We start from the raw sequence: 18,011 nt of genomic DNA on the forward strand, positions 1-18,011 counted from the left end.
ATCAACCTCCGAAGCGGCATGCACAAAGCGTGATCCTGGCCAAAACACACCTCTCCAAGCTGCAAGCTCACTGGGCCTCCACCAGCACACGCTCCAACTCTGAAGACTAGCAGGAGAGCCTGGCCCCTTGTATTCCCTCAGCGGTCTTTTAGCAGGGACCGGGGATTCATAGATGACCCAGCTTATGGGCAGACACGGTCGACCCTCACACAGGAGTCCCTCCAATGCTGGAGCCCTTAGTGGTGTTTGCATGCCTGTCAGCAGGGGACGTCGGCCCTCACTCCTAACTGTCCCATACCCCCGAGAGAGGAAACGTGCTGGACCTCAGTTTCGATAAGGAGACGGTAGAGCGTTCTCACTCATTTTGTTCAGATTTTCCAAGGAATGCATACAAGGGTGTCATCATCGATCCAAGCACATGCTGGGACGCTGCAGAACACAAACGGGCAGGCCGTGGGGCTCTGCAGAGGAGCCATGACCCGGAAGTACTCCAACAGCCTGGGGAATCCACAGTCTTCAGGCCACTCAGCAAGACCAACAATCAATCCACTCTTGCAGCCACTGGGCCCATCTGATGAAAACCTAATATCCAATGGCACATTTTAGTATGGGTGAATGCATACCGTCCTGAGTTATCCACAGCCACGCTCAGCAACGTGCGCCCGCCCCACTTTTTCCAGTTCTCCTTAGGACATCCAGTCATCAGACAACGCAAAGGTCTTCTTGTCTTTGCCGACGGCCAGCCTTGCCCTGCAGCTGCACCTGAGAAGTGGACAGAAATCATGCAGGCTTCTGAATTGCACCACGGTTCAGAGAACATGATTCTTGCGAACACTTACCTTGCCGTGAGCCCAGAACCTGCTTTCCAAGTACCAATATCCATTACCGAAAACTGATTGCGTGTCTCACAGCATGACTGGAGGAAGTTAGGCACGTACATTGGTCGGTGTGTCAGACACTGTATCTGTGTATTCACGTGAGTGGGCGTGTGTGACTGTGACTGCGCACGAGGATGCGCTTGTGGGTTCCTGTGTGTGGCGCTGAATACGCGTCTTGGTCTCTGGGTGTCGCTGTGGCCCTCTGCAGACACCTCCAACAGTAAACGCCACAGTTTATACACAGCACCCTGGTTGGACCCCCAACTGAAAGGAGAAAGACCCCTGTCAGCTTCAAGAGGCCGCATGCGAAGTTTAACGCCCAGGGGCTGCTGAAATAGGTCACAGACTCCCGCTCTCCCACAGCCACGCCTTCTGACCAAAGCACAAAGACTGGACGAGACCTGCCTCCCGGCCGTGGGTGTCACATCTACGTGGACCTGGAGACCCTGCCACCTACAAGCACATCTGATGTGCCCTTGGGGTCACTCCCAGCGCTCCCAGAAGCAAGGGAACCTCCCATGGGGGGGCTGACTCCGACCTGCAGTTGCCTACAGGCAAGATGCAGCCCGGCACTACTCAAGGGGCTAACGAACTTCGGCCCAAGTGCCTCTTCTCGCCAACTAGACCATATCACTTTCCGTGACCCCGTGGGAATGCCCACAACGGGAAGTGTTGGGCTTCAGCAACCAGGACACAGGTTGGGACCTGACAGCGGAAATTAGGCCACCTTCCTGGCCACGTATCGGCAAGCTTCCAACTGGCAGGTTTCGCGGCCCAGACCACTGAGGAAACGCTCAAACGCTTCACAGCCTCGTCCTAAGTGCCCTCCTGCTGCCTGCAGGGCGACTCAACCCTACTTGAAGCCACAGACGTCATGCGAACACGGGGACACTGAACACCAGGGAAGACAGACCGCAAGCCTGTCTGCTTTGATGAGGCCCACGGCACCGCATGCATCCTGGCAATTCTCCACTGCCACAGCGACACTACCGAGGAACTCACAGTGATCAAAGGCACTGTCCCCGAGGACCACAGACAGACTTTCAATGGAAGACCTCTGCCATGCGAGGGGACTTGGAAGCCTGAAAGGGAAAGGTGGTTGGCCACGGCAGGGCACCTGGCAGGGCAACTGTGTCCCCATCTCTTCCCGGCCAATGGACTGCTCTGGATAAAGCTCTGGCTCTTCGAACGGCCTGCATGCCACATGGGCCGGCCGCGTCATGCCCTCCGGGAGAAACACTATCGCTTTGCACATTCCCAAAAGAAGGAACAAAACGACCAAAGGGCTTGTTCCCATAACTCACCTACCCCCAAGGAGGCCGGCACAGATGCCTCAGCATGTCCATCTTCTCTACGTCCCGCAAGACACCCGTGTGGAGTCACTCCTCCGGAAATGGGATCGCAACTCTACACAGGTTACCTACCTCACTACATCCTCATGAACTGCCAAAGCCATCCCCTCCATAGGCAGCTGATGCCAGCCCTTCACGAACAAGACACATCCTCGGGAAGCTGAGGCCAGCACCTGCAACCCAATGATGACAGCCCATCCCACGACATTACATAGGACGTGTCCTCATGATACCTTAACTTTCTCTCCAGGCCCCCAGCCACCACACAGGCTTAAATGCAGCACTCGATCCTCAGCCCACTCCACGATGATCCACTTAGCACCAACAGTGTGCCGGCAGCTTCAGCAGAGGAGCTGAAAGGGGCAGCCCCGTGGCCTAGTCCATCGGCCCCCTTCTGCCATCGCTCAACTCCAGCCCACCCCTGCTCACTGCTCCAGCCCCACCGGGCACTCAGGAACCTCACCACACCACACACAACATCACAGAGGGCCTCAGGCCTGGCCTGAGGCTCCAGGCTCCAACCAGGGAAGCTTGCTCACTTTGGCTTCCAGAATCAACCTCCGAAGCGGCATGCACAAAGCGTGATCCTGGCCAAAACACACCTCTCCAAGCTGCAAGCTCACTGGGCCTCCACCAGCACACGCTCCGACTCTGAAGACTAGCAGGAGAGCCTGGCCCCTTGTATTCCCTCAGCGGTCTTTTAGCAGGGACCGGGGATTCATAGATGACCCAGCTTATGGGCAGACACGGTCGACCCTCACACAGGAGTCCCTCCAATGCTGGAGCCCTTAGTGGTGTTTGCATGCCTGTCAGCAGGGGACGTCGGCCCTCACTCCTAACTGTCCCATACCCCCGAGAGAGGAAACGTGCTGGACCTCAGTTTCGATGAGGAGACGGTAGAGCGTTCTCACTCATTTTGTTCAGATTTTCCAAGGAATGCATACAAGGGTGTCATCATCGATCCAAGCACATGCTGGGACGCTGCAGAACACAAACGGGCAGGCCGTGGGGCTCTGCAGAGGAGCCATGACCCGGAAGTACTCCAACAGCCTGGGGAATCCACAGTCTTCAGGCCACTCAGCAAGACCAACAATCAATCCACTCTTGCAGCCACTGGGCCCATCTGATGAAAACCTAATATCCAATGGCACATTTTAGTATGGGTGAATGCATACCGTCCTGAGTTATCCACAGCCACGCTCAGCAACGTGCGCCCGCCCCACTTTTTCCAGTTCTCCTTAGGACATCCAGTCATCAGACAACGCGAAGGTCTTCTTGTCTTTGCCGACGGCCAGCCTTGCCCTGCAGCTGCACCTGAGAAGTGGACAGAAATCATGCAGGCTTCTGAATTGCACCACGGTTCAGAGAACATGATTCTTGCGAACACTTACCTTGCCGTGAGCCCAGAACCTGCTTTCCAAGTACCACTATCCATTACCGAAAACTGATTGCGTGTCTCACAGCATGACTGGAGGAAGTTAGGCACGTACATTGGTCGGTGTGTCAGACACTGTATCTGTGTATTCACGTGAGTGGGCGTGTGTGACTGTGACTGCGCACGAGGATGCGCTTGTGGGTTCCTGTGTGTGGCGCTGAATACGCGTCTTGGTCTCTGGGTGTCGCTGTGGCCCTCTGCAGACACCTCCAACAGTAAACGCCACAGTTTATACACAGCACCCTGGTTGGACCCCCAACTGAAAGGAGAAAGACCCCTGTCAGCTTCAAGAGGCCGCATGCGAAGTTTAACGCCCAGGGGCTGCTGAAATAGGTCACAGACTCCCGCTCTCCCACAGCCACGCCTTCTGACCAAAGCACAAAGACTGGACGAGACCTGCCTCCCGGCCGTGGGTGTCACATCTACGTGGACCTGGAGACCCTGCCACCTACAAGCACATCTGATGTGCCCTTGGGGTCACTCCCAGCGCTCCCAGAAGCAAGGGAACCTCCCATGGGGGGGCTGACTCCGACCTGCAGTTGCCTACAGGCAAGATGCAGCCCGGCACTACTCAAGGGGCTAACGAACTTCGGCCCAAGTGCCTCTTCTCGCCAACTAGACCATATCACTTTCCGTGACCCCGTGGGAATGCCCACAACGGGAAGTGTTGGGCTTCAGCAACCAGGACACAGGTTGGGACCTGACAGCGGAAATTAGGCCACCTTCCCGGCCACGTATCGGCAAGCTTCCAACTGGCAGGTTTCGCGGCCCAGACCACTGAGGAAACGCTCAAACGCTTCACAGCCTCGTCCTAAGTGCCCTCCTGCTGCCTGCAGGGCGACTCAACCCTACTTGAAGCCACAGACGTCATGCGAACACGGGGACACTGAACACCAGGGAAGACAGACCGCAAGCCTGTCTGCTTTGATGAGGCCCACGGCACCGCATGCATCCTGGCAATTCTCCACTGCCACAGCGACACTACCGAGGAACTCACAGTGATCAAAGGCACTGTCCCCGAGGACCACAGACAGACTTTCAATGGAAGACCTCTGCCATGCGAGGGGACTTGGAAGCCTGAAAGGGAAAGGTGGTTGGCCACGGCAGGGCACCTGGCAGGGCAACTGTGTCCCCATCTCTTCCCGGCCAATGGACTGCTCCGGATAAAGCTCTGGCTCTTCGAACGGCCTGCATGCCACATGGGCCGGCCGCGTCATGCCCTCCGGGAGAAACACTATCGCTTTGCACATTCCCAAAAGAAGGAACAAAACGACCAAAGGCCTTGTTCCCATAACTCACCTACCCCCAAGGAGGCCGGCACAGATGCCTCAGCATGTCCATCTTCTCTACGTCCCGCAAGACACCCGTGTGGAGTCACTCCTCCGGAAATGGGATCGCAACTCTACACAGGTTACCTACCTCACTACATCCTCATGAACTGCCAAAGCCATCCCCTCCATAGGCAGCTGATGCCAGCCCTTCACGAACAAGACACATCCTCGGGAAGCTGAGGCCAGCACCTGCAACCCAATGATGACAGCCCATCCCACGACATTACATAGGACGTGTCCTCATGATACCTTAACTTTCTCTCCAGGCCCCCAGCCACCACACAGGCTTAAAGGCAGCACTCGATCCTCAGCCCACTCCACGATGATCCACTTAGCACCAACAGTGTGCCGGCAGCTTCAGCAGAGGAGCTGAAAGGGGCAGCCCCGTGGCCTAGTCCATCGGCCCCCTTCTGCCATCGCTCAACTCCAGCCCACCCCTGCTCACTGCTCCAGCCCCACCGGGCACTCAGGAACCTCACCACACCACACACAACATCACAGAGGGCCTCAGGCCTGGCCTGAGGCTCCAGGCTCCAACCAGGGAAGCTTGCTCACTTTGGCTTCCAGAATCAACCTCCGAAGCGGCGTGCACAAAGCGTGATCCTGGCCAAAACACACCTCTCCAAGCTGCAAGCTCACTGGGCCTCCACCAGCACACGCTCCGACTCTGAAGACTAGCAGGAGAGCCTGGCCCCTTGTATTCCCTCAGCGGTCTTTTAGCAGGGACCGGGGATTCATAGATGACCCAGCTTATGGGCAGACACGGTCGACCCTCACACAGGAGTCCCTCCAATGCTGGAGCCCTTAGTGGTGTTTGCATGCCTGTCAGCAGGGGACGTCGGCCCTCACTCCTAACTGTCCCATACCCCCGAGAGAGGAAACGTGCTGGACCTCAGTTTCGATAAGGAGACGGTAGAGCGTTCTCACTCATTTTGTTCAGATTTTCCAAGGAATGCATACAAGGGTGTCATCATCGATCCAAGCACATGCTGGGACGCTGCAGAACACAAACGGGCAGGCCGTGGGGCTCTGCAGAGGAGCCATGACCCGGAAGTACTCCAACAGCCTGGGGAATCCACAGTCTTCAGGCCACTCAGCAAGACCAACAATCAATCCACTCTTGCAGCCACTGGGCCCATCTGATGAAAACCTAATATCCAATGGCACATTTTAGTATGGGTGAATGCATACCGTCCTGAGTTATCCACAGCCACGCTCAGCAACGTGCGCCCGCCCCACTTTTTCCAGTTCTCCTTAGGACATCCAGTCATCAGACAACGCGAAGGTCTTCTTGTCTTTGCCGACGGCCAGCCTTGCCCTGCAGCTGCACCTGAGAAGTGGACAGAAATCATGCAGGCTTCTGAATTGCACCACGGTTCAGAGAACATGATTCTTGCGAACACTTACCTTGCCGTGAGCCCAGAACCTGCTTTCCAAGTACCACTATCCATTACCGAAAACTGATTGCGTGTCTCACAGCATGACTGGAGGAAGTTAGGCACGTACATTGGTCGGTGTGTCAGACACTGTATCTGTGTATTCACGTGAGTGGGCGTGTGTGACTGTGACTGCGCACGAGGATGCGCTTGTGGGTTCCTGTGTGTGGCGCTGAATACGCGTCTTGGTCTCTGGGTGTCGCTGTGGCCCTCTGCAGACACCTCCAACAGTAAACGCCACAGTTTATACACAGCACCCTGGTTGGACCCCCAACTGAAAGGGGAAAGACCCCTGTCAGCTTCAAGAGGCCGCATGCGAAGTTTAACGCCCAGGGGCTGCTGAAATAGGTCACAGACTCCCGCTCTCCCACAGCCACGCCTTCTGACCAAAGCACAAAGACTGGACGAGACCTGCCTCCCGGCCGTGGGTGTCACATCTACGTGGACCTGGAGACCCTGCCACCTACAAGCACATCTGATGTGCCCTTGGGGTCACTCCCAGCGCTCCCAGAAGCAAGGGAACCTCCCATGGGGGGGCTGACTCCGACCTGCAGTTGCCTACAGGCAAGATGCAGCCCGGCACTACTCAAGGGGCTAACGAACTTCGGCCCAAGTGCCTCTTCTCGCCAACTAGACCATATCACTTTCCGTGACCCCGTGGGAATGCCCACAACGGGAAGTGTTGGGCTTCAGCAACCAGGACACAGGTTGGGACCTGACAGCGGAAATTAGGCCACCTTCCCGGCCACGTATCGGCAAGCTTCCAACTGGCAGGTTTCGCGGCCCAGACCACTGAGGAAACGCTCAAACGCTTCACAGCCTCGTCCTAAGTGCCCTCCTGCTGCCTGCAGGGCGACTCAACCCTACTTGAAGCCACAGACATCATGCGAACACGGGGACACTGAACACCAGGGAAGACAGACCGCAAGCCTGTCTGCTTTGATGAGGCCCACGGCACCGCATGCATCCTGGCAATTCTCCACTGCCACAGCGACACTACCGAGGAACTCACAGTGATCAAAGGCACTGTCCCCGAGGACCACAGACAGACTTTCAATGGAAGACCTCTGCCATGCGAGGGGACTTGGAAGCCTGAAAGGGAAAGGTGGTTGGCCACGGCAGGGCACCTGGCAGGGCAACTGTGTCCCCATCTCTTCCCGGCCAATGGACTGCTCCGGATAAAGCTCTGGCTCTTCGAACGGCCTGCATGCCACATGGGCCGGCCGCGTCATGCCCTCCGGGAGAAACACTATCGCTTTGCACATTCCCAAAAGAAGGAACAAAACGACCAAAGGGCTTGTTCCCATAACTCACCTACCCCCAAGGAGGCCGGCACAGATGCCTCAGCATGTCCATCTTCTCTACGTCCCGCAAGACACCCGTGTGGAGTCACTCCTCCGGAAATGGGATCGCAACTCTACACAGGTTACCTACCTCACTACATCCTCATGAACTGCCAAAGCCATCCCCTCCATAGGCAGCTGATGCCAGCCCTTCACGAACAAGACACATCCTCGGGAAGCTGAGGCCAGCACCTGCAACCCAATGATGACAGCCCATCCCACGACATTACATAGGACGTGTCCTCATGATACCTTAACTTTCTCTCCAGGCCCCCAGCCACCACACAGGCTTAAATGCAGCACTCGATCCTCAGCCCACTCCACGATGATCCACTTAGCACCAACAGTGTGCCGGCAGCTTCAGCAGAGGAGCTGAAAGGGGCAGCCCCGTGGCCTAGTCCATCGGCCCCCTTCTGCCATCGCTCAACTCCAGCCCACCCCTGCTCACTGCTCCAGCCCCACCGGGCACTCAGGAACCTCACCACACCACACACAACATCACAGAGGGCCTCAGGCCTGGCCTGAGGCTCCAGGCTCCAACCAGGGAAGCTTGCTCACTTTGGCTTCCAGAATCAACCTCCGAAGCGGCATGCACAAAGCGTGATCCTGGCCAAAACACACCTCTCCAAGCTGCAAGCTCACTGGGCCTCCACCAGCACACGCTCCGACTCTGAAGACTAGCAGGAGAGCCTGGCCCCTTGTATTCCCTCAGCGGTCTTTTAGCAGGGACCGGGGATTCATAGATGACCCAGCTTATGGGCAGACACGGTCGACCCTCACACAGGAGTCCCTCCAATGCTGGAGCCCTTAGTGGTGTTTGCATGCCTGTCAGCAGGGGACGTCGGCCCTCACTCCTAACTGTCCCATACCCCCGAGAGAGGAAACGTGCTGGACCTCAGTTTCGATAAGGAGACGGTAGAGCGTTCTCACTCATTTTGTTCAGATTTTCCAAGGAATGCATACAAGGGTGTCATCATCGATCCAAGCACATGCTGGGACGCTGCAGAACACAAACGGGCAGGCCGTGGGGCTCTGCAGAGGAGCCATGACCCGGAAGTACTCCAACAGCCTGGGGAATCCACAGTCTTCAGGCCACTCAGCAAGACCAACAATCAATCCACTCTTGCAGCCACTGGGCCCATCTGATGAAAACCTAATATCCAATGGCACATTTTAGTATGGGTGAATGCATACCGTCCTGAGTTATCCACAGCCACGCTCAGCAACGTGCGCCCGCCCCACTTTTTCCAGTTCTCCTTAGGACATCCAGTCATCAGACAACGCGAAGGTCTTCTTGTCTTTGCCGACGGCCAGCCTTGCCCTGCAGCTGCACCTGAGAAGTGGACAGAAATCATGCAGGCTTCTGAATTGCACCACGGTTCAGAGAACATGATTCTTGCGAACACTTACCTTGCCGTGAGCCCAGAACCTGCTTTCCAAGTACCACTATCCATTACCGAAAACTGATTGCGTGTCTCACAGCATGACTGGAGGAAGTTAGGCACGTACATTGGTCGGTGTGTCAGACACTGTATCTGTGTATTCACGTGAGTGGGCGTGTGTGACTGTGACTGCGCACGAGGATGCGCTTGTGGGTTCCTGTGTGTGGCGCTGAATACGCGTCTTGGTCTCTGGGTGTCGCTGTGGCCCTCTGCAGACACCTCCAACAGTAAACGCCACAGTTTATACACAGCACCCTGGTTGGACCCCCAACTGAAAGGAGAAAGACCCCTGTCAGCTTCAAGAGGCCGCATGCGAAGTTTAACGCCCAGGGGCTGCTGAAATAGGTCACAGACTCCCGCTCTCCCACAGCCACGCCTTCTGACCAAAGCACAAAGACTGGACGAGACCTGCCTCCCGGCCGTGGGTGTCACATCTACGTGGACCTGGAGACCCTGCCACCTACAAGCACATCTGATGTGCCCTTGGGGTCACTCCCAGCGCTCCCAGAAGCAAGGGAACCTCCCATGGGGGGGCTGACTCCGACCTGCAGTTGCCTACAGGCAAGATGCAGCCCGGCACTACTCAAGGGGCTAACGAACTTCGGCCCAAGTGCCTCTTCTCGCCAACTAGACCATATCACTTTCCGTGACCCCGTGGGAATGCCCACAACGGGAAGTGTTGGGCTTCAGCAACCAGGACACAGGTTGGGACCTGACAGCGGAAATTAGGCCACCTTCCCGGCCACGTATCGGCAAGCTTCCAACTGGCAGGTTTCGCGGCCCAGACCACTGAGGAAACGCTCAAACGCTTCACAGCCTCGTCCTAAGTGCCCTCCTGCTGCCTGCAGGGCGACTCAACCCTACTTGAAGCCACAGACATCATGCGAACACGGGGACACTGAACACCAGGGAAGACAGACCGCAAGCCTGTCTGCTTTGATGAGGCCCACGGCACCGCATGCATCCTGGCAATTCTCCACTGCCACAGCGACACTACCGAGGAACTCACAGTGATCAAAGGCACTGTCCCCGAGGACCACAGACAGACTTTCAATGGAAGACCTCTGCCATGCGAGGGGACTTGGAAGCCTGAAAGGGAAAGGTGGTTGGCCACGGCAGGGCACCTGGCAGGGCAACTGTGTCCCCATCTCTTCCCGGCCAATGGACTGCTCCGGATAAAGCTCTGGCTCTTCGAACGGCCTGCATGCCACATGGGCCGGCCGCGTCATGCCCTCCGGGAGAAACACTATCGCTTTGCACATTCCCAAAAGAAGGAACAAAACGACCAAAGGGCTTGTTCCCATAACTCACCTACCCCCAAGGAGGCCGGCACAGATGCCTCAGCATGTCCATCTTCTCTACGTCCCGCAAGACACCCGTGTGGAGTCACTCCTCCGGAAATGGGATCGCAACTCTACACAGGTTACCTACCTCACTACATCCTCATGAACTGCCAAAGCCATCCCCTCCATAGGCAGCTGATGCCAGCCCTTCACGAACAAGACACATCCTCGGGAAGCTGAGGCCAGCACCTGCAACCCAATGATGACAGCCCATCCCACGACATTACATAGGACGTGTCCTCATGATACCTTAACTTTCTCTCCAGGCCCCCAGCCACCACACAGGCTTAAATGCAGCACTCGATCCTCAGCCCACTCCACGATGATCCACTTAGCACCAACAGTGTGCCGGCAGCTTCAGCAGAGGAGCTGAAAGGGGCAGCCCCGTGGCCTAGTCCATCGGCCCCCTTCTGCCATCGCTCAACTCCAGCCCACCCCTGCTCACTGCTCCAGCCCCACCGGGCACTCAGGAACCTCACCACACCACACACAACATCACAGAGGGCCTCAGGCCTGGCCTGAGGCTCCAGGCTCCAACCAGGGAAGCTTGCTCACTTTGGCTTCCAGAATCAACCTCCGAAGCGGCATGCACAAAGCGTGATCCTGGCCAAAACACACCTCTCCAAGCTGCAAGCTCACTGGGCCTCCACCAGCACACGCTCCGACTCTGAAGACTAGCAGGAGAGCCTGGCCCCTTGTATTCCCTCAGCGGTCTTTTAGCAGGGACCGGGGATTCATAGATGACCCAGCTTATGGGCAGACACGGTCGACCCTCACACAGGAGTCCCTCCAATGCTGGAGCCCTTAGTGGTGTTTGCATGCCTGTCAGCAGGGGACGTCGGCCCTCACTCCTAACTGTCCCATACCCCCGAGAGAGGAAACGTGCTGGACCTCAGTTTCGATGAGGAGACGGTAGAGCGTTCTCACTCATTTTGTTCAGATTTTCCAAGGAATGCATACAAGGGTGTCATCATCGATCCAAGCACATGCTGGGACGCTGCAGAACACAAACGGGCAGGCCGTGGGGCTCTGCAGAGGAGCCATGACCCGGAAGTACTCCAACAGCCTGGGGAATCCACAGTCTTCAGGCCACTCAGCAAGACCAACAATCAATCCACTCTTGCAGCCACTGGGCCCATCTGATGAAAACCTAATATCCAATGGCACATTTTAGTATGGGTGAATGCATACCGTCCTGAGTTATCCACAGCCACGCTCAGCAACGTGCGCCCGCCCCACTTTTTCCAGTTCTCCTTAGGACATCCAGTCATCAGACAACGCGAAGGTCTTCTTGTCTTTGCCGACGGCCAGCCTTGCCCTGCAGCTGCACCTGAGAAGTGGACAGAAATCATGCAGGCTTCTGAATTGCACCACGGTTCAGAGAACATGATTCTTGCGAACACTTACCTTGCCGTGAGCCCAGAACCTGCTTTCCAAGTACCACTATCCATTACCGAAAACTGATTGCGTGTCTCACAGCATGACTGGAGGAAGTTAGGCACGTACATTGGTCGGTGTGTCAGACACTGTATCTGTGTATTCACGTGAGTGGGCGTGTGTGACTGTGACTGCGCACGAGGATGCGCTTGTGGGTTCCTGTGTGTGGCGCTGAATACGCGTCTTGGTCTCTGGGTGTCGCTGTGGCCCTCTGCAGACACCTCCAACAGTAAACGCCACAGTTTATACACAGCACCCTGGTTGGACCCCCAACTGAAAGGAGAAAGACCCCTGTCAGCTTCAAGAGGCCGCATGCGAAGTTTAACGCCCAGGGGCTGCTGAAATAGGTCACAGACTCCCGCTCTCCCACAGCCACGCCTTCTGACCAAAGCACAAAGACTGGACGAGACCTGCCTCCCGGCCGTGGGTGTCACATCTACGTGGACCTGGAGACCCTGCCACCTACAAGCACATCTGATGTGCCCTTGGGGTCACTCCCAGCGCTCCCAGAAGCAAGGGAACCTCCCATGGGGGGGCTGACTCCGACCTGCAGTTGCCTACAGGCAAGATGCAGCCCGGCACTACTCAAGGGGCTAACGAACTTCGGCCCAAGTGCCTCTTCTCGCCAACTAGACCATATCACTTTCCGTGACCCCGTGGGAATGCCCACAACGGGAAGTGTTGGGCTTCAGCAACCAGGACACAGGTTGGGACCTGACAGCGGAAATTAGGCCACCTTCCCGGCCACGTATCGGCAAGCTTCCAACTGGCAGGTTTCGCGGCCCAGACCACTGAGGAAACGCTCAAACGCTTCACAGCCTCGTCCTAAGTGCCCTCCTGCTGCCTGCAGGGCGACTCAACCCTACTTGAAGCCACAGACGTCATGCGAACACGGGGACACTGAACACCAGGGAAGACAGACCGCAAGCCTGTCTGCTTTGATGAGGCCCACGGCACCGCATGCATCCTGGCAATTCTCCACTGCCACAGCGACACTACCGAGGAACTCACAGTGATCAAAGGCACTGTCCCCGAGGACCACAGACAGACTTTCAATGGAAGACCTCTGCCATGCGAGGGGACTTGGAAGCCTGAAAGGGAAAGGTGGTTGGCCACGGCAGGGCACCTGGCAGGGCAACTGTGTCCCCATCTCTTCCCGGCCAATGGACTGCTCCGGATAAAGCTCTGGCTCTTCGAACGGCCTGCATGCCACATGGGCCGGCCGCGTCATGCCCTCCGGGAGAAACACTATCGCTTTGCACATTCCCAAAAGAAGGAACAAAACGACCAAAGGGCTTGTTCCCATAACTCACCTACCCCCAAGGAGGCCGGCACAGATGCCTCAGCATGTCCATCTTCTCTACGTCCCGCAAGACACCCGTGTGGAGTCACTCCTCCGGAAATGGGATCGCAACTCTACACAGGTTACCTACCTCACTACATCCTCATGAACTGCCAAAGCCATCCCCTCCATAGGCAGCTGATGCCAGCCCTTCACGAACAAGACACATCCTCGGGAAGCTGAGGCCAGCACCTGCAACCCAATGATGACAGCCCATCCCACGACATTACATAGGACGTGTCCTCATGATACCTTAACTTTCTCTCCAGGCCCCCAGCCACCACACAGGCTTAAATGCAGCACTCGATCCTCAGCCCACTCCACGATGATCCACTTAGCACCAACAGTGTGCCGGCAGCTTCAGCAGAGGAGCTGAAAGGGGCAGCCCCGTGGCCTAGTCCATCGGCCCCCTTCTGCCATCGCTCAACTCCAGCCCACCCCTGCTCACTGCTCCAGCCCCACCGGGCACTCAGGAACCTCACCACACCACACACAACATCACAGAGGGCCTCAGGCCTGGCCTGAGGCTCCAGGCTCCAACCAGGGAAGCTTGCTCACTTTGGCTTCCAGAATCAACCTCCGAAGCGGCGTGCACAAAGCGTGATCCTGGCCAAAACACACCTCTCCAAGCTGCAAGCTCACTGGGCCTCCACCAGCACACGCTCCGACTCTGAAGACTAGCAGGAGAGCCTGGCCCCTTGTATTCCCTCAGCGGTCTTTTAGCAGGGACCGGGGATTCATAGATGACCCAGCTTATGGGCAGACACGGTCGACCCTCACACAGGAGTCCCTCCAATGCTGGAGCCCTTAGTGGTGTTTGCATGCCTGTCAGCAGGGGACGTCGGCCCTCACTCCTAACTGTCCCATACCCCCGAGAGAGGAAACGTGCTGGACCTCAGTTTCGATAAGGAGACGGTAGAGCGTTCTCACTCATTTTGTTCAGATTTTCCAAGGAATGCATACAAGGGTGTCATCATCGATCCAAGCACATGCTGGGACGCTGCAGAACACAAACGGGCAGGCCGTGGGGCTCTGCAGAGGAGCCATGACCCGGAAGTACTCCAACAGCCTGGGGAATCCACAGTCTTCAGGCCACTCAGCAAGACCAACAATCAATCCACTCTTGCAGCCACTGGGCCCATCTGATGAAAACCTAATATCCAATGGCACATTTTAGTATGGGTGAATGCATACCGTCCTGAGTTATCCACAGCCACGCTCAGCAACGTGCGCCCGCCCCACTTTTTCCAGTTCTCCTTAGGACATCCAGTCATCAGACAACGCGAAGGTCTTCTTGTCTTTGCCGACGGCCAGCCTTGCCCTGCAGCTGCACCTGAGAAGTGGACAGAAATCATGCAGGCTTCTGAATTGCACCACGGTTCAGAGAACATGATTCTTGCGAACACTTACCTTGCCGTGAGCCCAGAACCTGCTTTCCAAGTACCACTATCCATTACCGAAAACTGATTGCGTGTCTCACAGCATGACTGGAGGAAGTTAGGCACGTACATTGGTCGGTGTGTCAGACACTGTATCTGTGTATTCACGTGAGTGGGCGTGTGTGACTGTGACTGCGCACGAGGATGCGCTTGTGGGTTCCTGTGTGTGGCGCTGAATACGCGTCTTGGTCTCTGGGTGTCGCTGTGGCCCTCTGCAGACACCTCCAACAGTAAACGCCACAGTTTATACACAGCACCCTGGTTGGACCCCCAACTGAAAGGAGAAAGACCCCTGTCAGCTTCAAGAGGCCGCATGCGAAGTTTAACGCCCAGGGGCTGCTGAAATAGGTCACAGACTCCCGCTCTCCCACAGCCACGCCTTCTGACCAAAGCACAAAGACTGGACGAGACCTGCCTCCCGGCCGTGGGTGTCACATCTACGTGGACCTGGAGACCCTGCCACCTACAAGCACATCTGATGTGCCCTTGGGGTCACTCCCAGCGCTCCCAGAAGCAAGGGAACCTCCCATGGGGGGGCTGACTCCGACCTGCAGTTGCCTACAGGCAAGATGCAGCCCGGCACTACTCAAGGGGCTAACGAACTTCGGCCCAAGTGCCTCTTCTCGCCAACTAGACCATATCACTTTCCGTGACCCCGTGGGAATGCCCACAACGGGAAGTGTTGGGCTTCAGCAACCAGGACACAGGTTGGGACCTGACAGCGGAAATTAGGCCACCTTCCCGGCCACGTATCGGCAAGCTTCCAACTGGCAGGTTTCGCGGCCCAGACCACTGAGGAAACGCTCAAACGCTTCACAGCCTCGTCCTAAGTGCCCTCCTGCTGCCTGCAGGGCGACTCAACCCTACTTGAAGCCACAGACATCATGCGAACACGGGGACACTGAACACCAGGGAAGACAGACCGCAAGCCTGTCTGCTTTGATGAGGCCCACGGCACCGCATGCATCCTGGCAATTCTCCACTGCCACAGCGACACTACCGAGGAACTCACAGTGATCAAAGGCACTGTCCCCGAGGACCACAGACAGACTTTCAATGGAAGACCTCTGCCATGCGAGGGGACTTGGAAGCCTGAAAGGGAAAGGTGGTTGGCCACGGCAGGGCACCTGGCAGGGCAACTGTGTCCCCATCTCTTCCCGGCCAATGGACTGCTCCGGATAAAGCTCTGGCTCTTCGAACGGCCTGCATGCCACATGGGCCGGCCGCGTCATGCCCTCCGGGAGAAACACTATCGCTTTGCACATTCCCAAAAGAAGGAACAAAACGACCAAAGGGCTTGTTCCCATAACTCACCTACCCCCAAGGAGGCCGGCACAGATGCCTCAGCATGTCCATCTTCTCTACGTCCCGCAAGACACCCGTGTGGAGTCACTCCTCCGGAAATGGGATCGCAACTCTACACAGGTTACCTACCTCACTACATCCTCATGAACTGCCAAAGCCATCCCCTCCATAGGCAGCTGATGCCAGCCCTTCACGAACAAGACACATCCTCGGGAAGCTGAGGCCAGCACCTGCAACCCAATGATGACAGCCCATCCCACGACATTACATAGGACGTGTCCTCATGATACCTTAACTTTCTCTCCAGGCCCCCAGCCACCACACAGGCTTAAATGCAGCACTCGATCCTCAGCCCACTCCACGATGATCCACTTAGCACCAACAGTGTGCCGGCAGCTTCAGCAGAGGAGCTGAAAGGGGCAGCCCCGTGGCCTAGTCCATCGGCCCCCTTCTGCCATCGCTCAACTCCAGCCCACCCCTGCTCACTGCTCCAGCCCCACCGGGCACTCAGGAACCTCACCACACCACACACAACATCACAGAGGGCCTCAGGCCTGGCCTGAGGCTCCAGGCTCCAACCAGGGAAGCTTGCTCACTTTGGCTTCCAGAATCAACCTCCGAAGCGGCGTGCACAAAGCGTGATCCTGGCCAAAACACACCTCTCCAAGCTGCAAGCTCACTGGGCCTCCACCAGCACACGCTCCGACTCTGAAGACTAGCAGGAGAGCCTGCCCTCTTGTATTCCCTCAGCGGTCTTTTAGCAGGGACCGGGGATTCATAGATGACCCAGCTTATGGGCAGACACGGTCGACCCTCACACAGGAGTCCCTCCAATGCTGGAGCCCTTAGTGGTGTTTGCATGCCTGTCAGCAGGGGACGTCGGCCCTCACTCCTAACTGTCCCATACCCCCGAGAGAGGAAACGTGCTGGACCTCAGTTTCGATAAGGAGACGGTAGAGCGTTCTCACTCATTTTGTTCAGATTTTCCAAGGAATGCATACAAGGGTGTCATCATCGATCCAAGCACATGCTGGGACGCTGCAGAACACAAACGGGCAGGCCGTGGGGCTCTGCAGAGGAGCCATGACCCGGAAGTACTCCAACAGCCTGGGGAATCCACAGTCTTCAGGCCACTCAGCAAGACCAACAATCAATCCACTCTTGCAGCCACTGGGCCCATCTGATGAAAACCTAATATCCAATGGCACATTTTAGTATGGGTGAATGCATACCGTCCTGAGTTATCCACAGCCACGCTCAGCAACGTGCGCCCGCCCCACTTTTTCCAGTTCTCCTTAGGACATCCAGTCATCAGACAACGCGAAGGTCTTCTTGTCTTTGCCGACGGCCAGCCTTGCCCTGCAGCTGCACCTGAGAAGTGGACAGAAATCATGCAGGCTTCTGAATTGCACCACGGTTCAGAGAACATGATTCTTGCGAACACTTACCTTGCCGTGAGCCCAGAACCTGCTTTCCAAGTACCACTATCCATTACCGAAAACTGATTGCGTGTCTCACAGCATGACTGGAGGAAGTTAGGCACGTACATTGGTCGGTGTGTCAGACACTGTATCTGTGTATTCACGTGAGTGGGCGTGTGTGACTGTGACTGCGCACGAGGATGCGCTTGTGGGTTCCTGTGTGTGGCGCTGAATACGCGTCTTGGTCTCTGGGTGTCGCTGTGGCCCTCTGCAGACACCTCCAACAGTAAACGCCACAGTTTATACACAGCACCCTGGTTGGACCCCCAACTGAAAGGAGAAAGACCCCTGTCAGCTTCAAGAGGCCGCATGCGAAGTTTAACGCCCAGGGGCTGCTGAAATAGGTCACAGACTCCCGCTCTCCCACAGCCACGCCTTCTGACCAAAGCACAAAGACTGGACGAGACCTGCCTCCCGGCCGTGGGTGTCACATCTACGTGGACCTGG

The 18,011-nt window shown here is 56.6% G+C and overlaps 7 non-coding genes across 7 annotated transcripts; all 7 read right to left on the reverse strand.

Moving 5' to 3' along the window:
• Window positions 1-319: 319 nt before the first annotated feature.
• On the reverse strand, window positions 320-412 carry LOC133086428 (small nucleolar RNA SNORD116). Its single transcript, XR_009700183.1, has one exon. It is a non-coding gene; the product is annotated as a small nucleolar RNA SNORD116 (small nucleolar RNA).
• A 2,689-nt stretch (window positions 413-3,101) lies between these two features.
• On the reverse strand, window positions 3,102-3,194 carry LOC133086208 (small nucleolar RNA SNORD116). Its single transcript, XR_009699970.1, has one exon. It is a non-coding gene; the product is annotated as a small nucleolar RNA SNORD116 (small nucleolar RNA).
• A 2,689-nt stretch (window positions 3,195-5,883) lies between these two features.
• LOC133086429 (small nucleolar RNA SNORD116) lies at window positions 5,884-5,976 on the reverse strand. Its single transcript, XR_009700185.1, has one exon. It is a non-coding gene; the product is annotated as a small nucleolar RNA SNORD116 (small nucleolar RNA).
• A 2,689-nt stretch (window positions 5,977-8,665) lies between these two features.
• LOC133086430 (small nucleolar RNA SNORD116) lies at window positions 8,666-8,758 on the reverse strand. The gene has a single exon (XR_009700186.1). It is a non-coding gene; the product is annotated as a small nucleolar RNA SNORD116 (small nucleolar RNA).
• Window positions 8,759-11,447: 2,689 nt separating this feature from the next.
• On the reverse strand, window positions 11,448-11,540 carry LOC133086210 (small nucleolar RNA SNORD116). The gene has a single exon (XR_009699972.1). It is a non-coding gene; the product is annotated as a small nucleolar RNA SNORD116 (small nucleolar RNA).
• A 2,689-nt stretch (window positions 11,541-14,229) lies between these two features.
• LOC133086431 (small nucleolar RNA SNORD116) lies at window positions 14,230-14,322 on the reverse strand. Its single transcript, XR_009700187.1, has one exon. It is a non-coding gene; the product is annotated as a small nucleolar RNA SNORD116 (small nucleolar RNA).
• A 2,689-nt stretch (window positions 14,323-17,011) lies between these two features.
• LOC133086432 (small nucleolar RNA SNORD116) lies at window positions 17,012-17,104 on the reverse strand. The gene has a single exon (XR_009700188.1). It is a non-coding gene; the product is annotated as a small nucleolar RNA SNORD116 (small nucleolar RNA).
• Window positions 17,105-18,011: the final 907 nt, after the last annotated feature.

This window comes from Eubalaena glacialis, chromosome 2 (assembly GCF_028564815.1).
Source record: "Eubalaena glacialis isolate mEubGla1 chromosome 2, mEubGla1.1.hap2.+ XY, whole genome shotgun sequence".
Taxonomy (NCBI): domain Eukaryota; kingdom Metazoa; phylum Chordata; class Mammalia; order Artiodactyla; family Balaenidae; genus Eubalaena; species Eubalaena glacialis.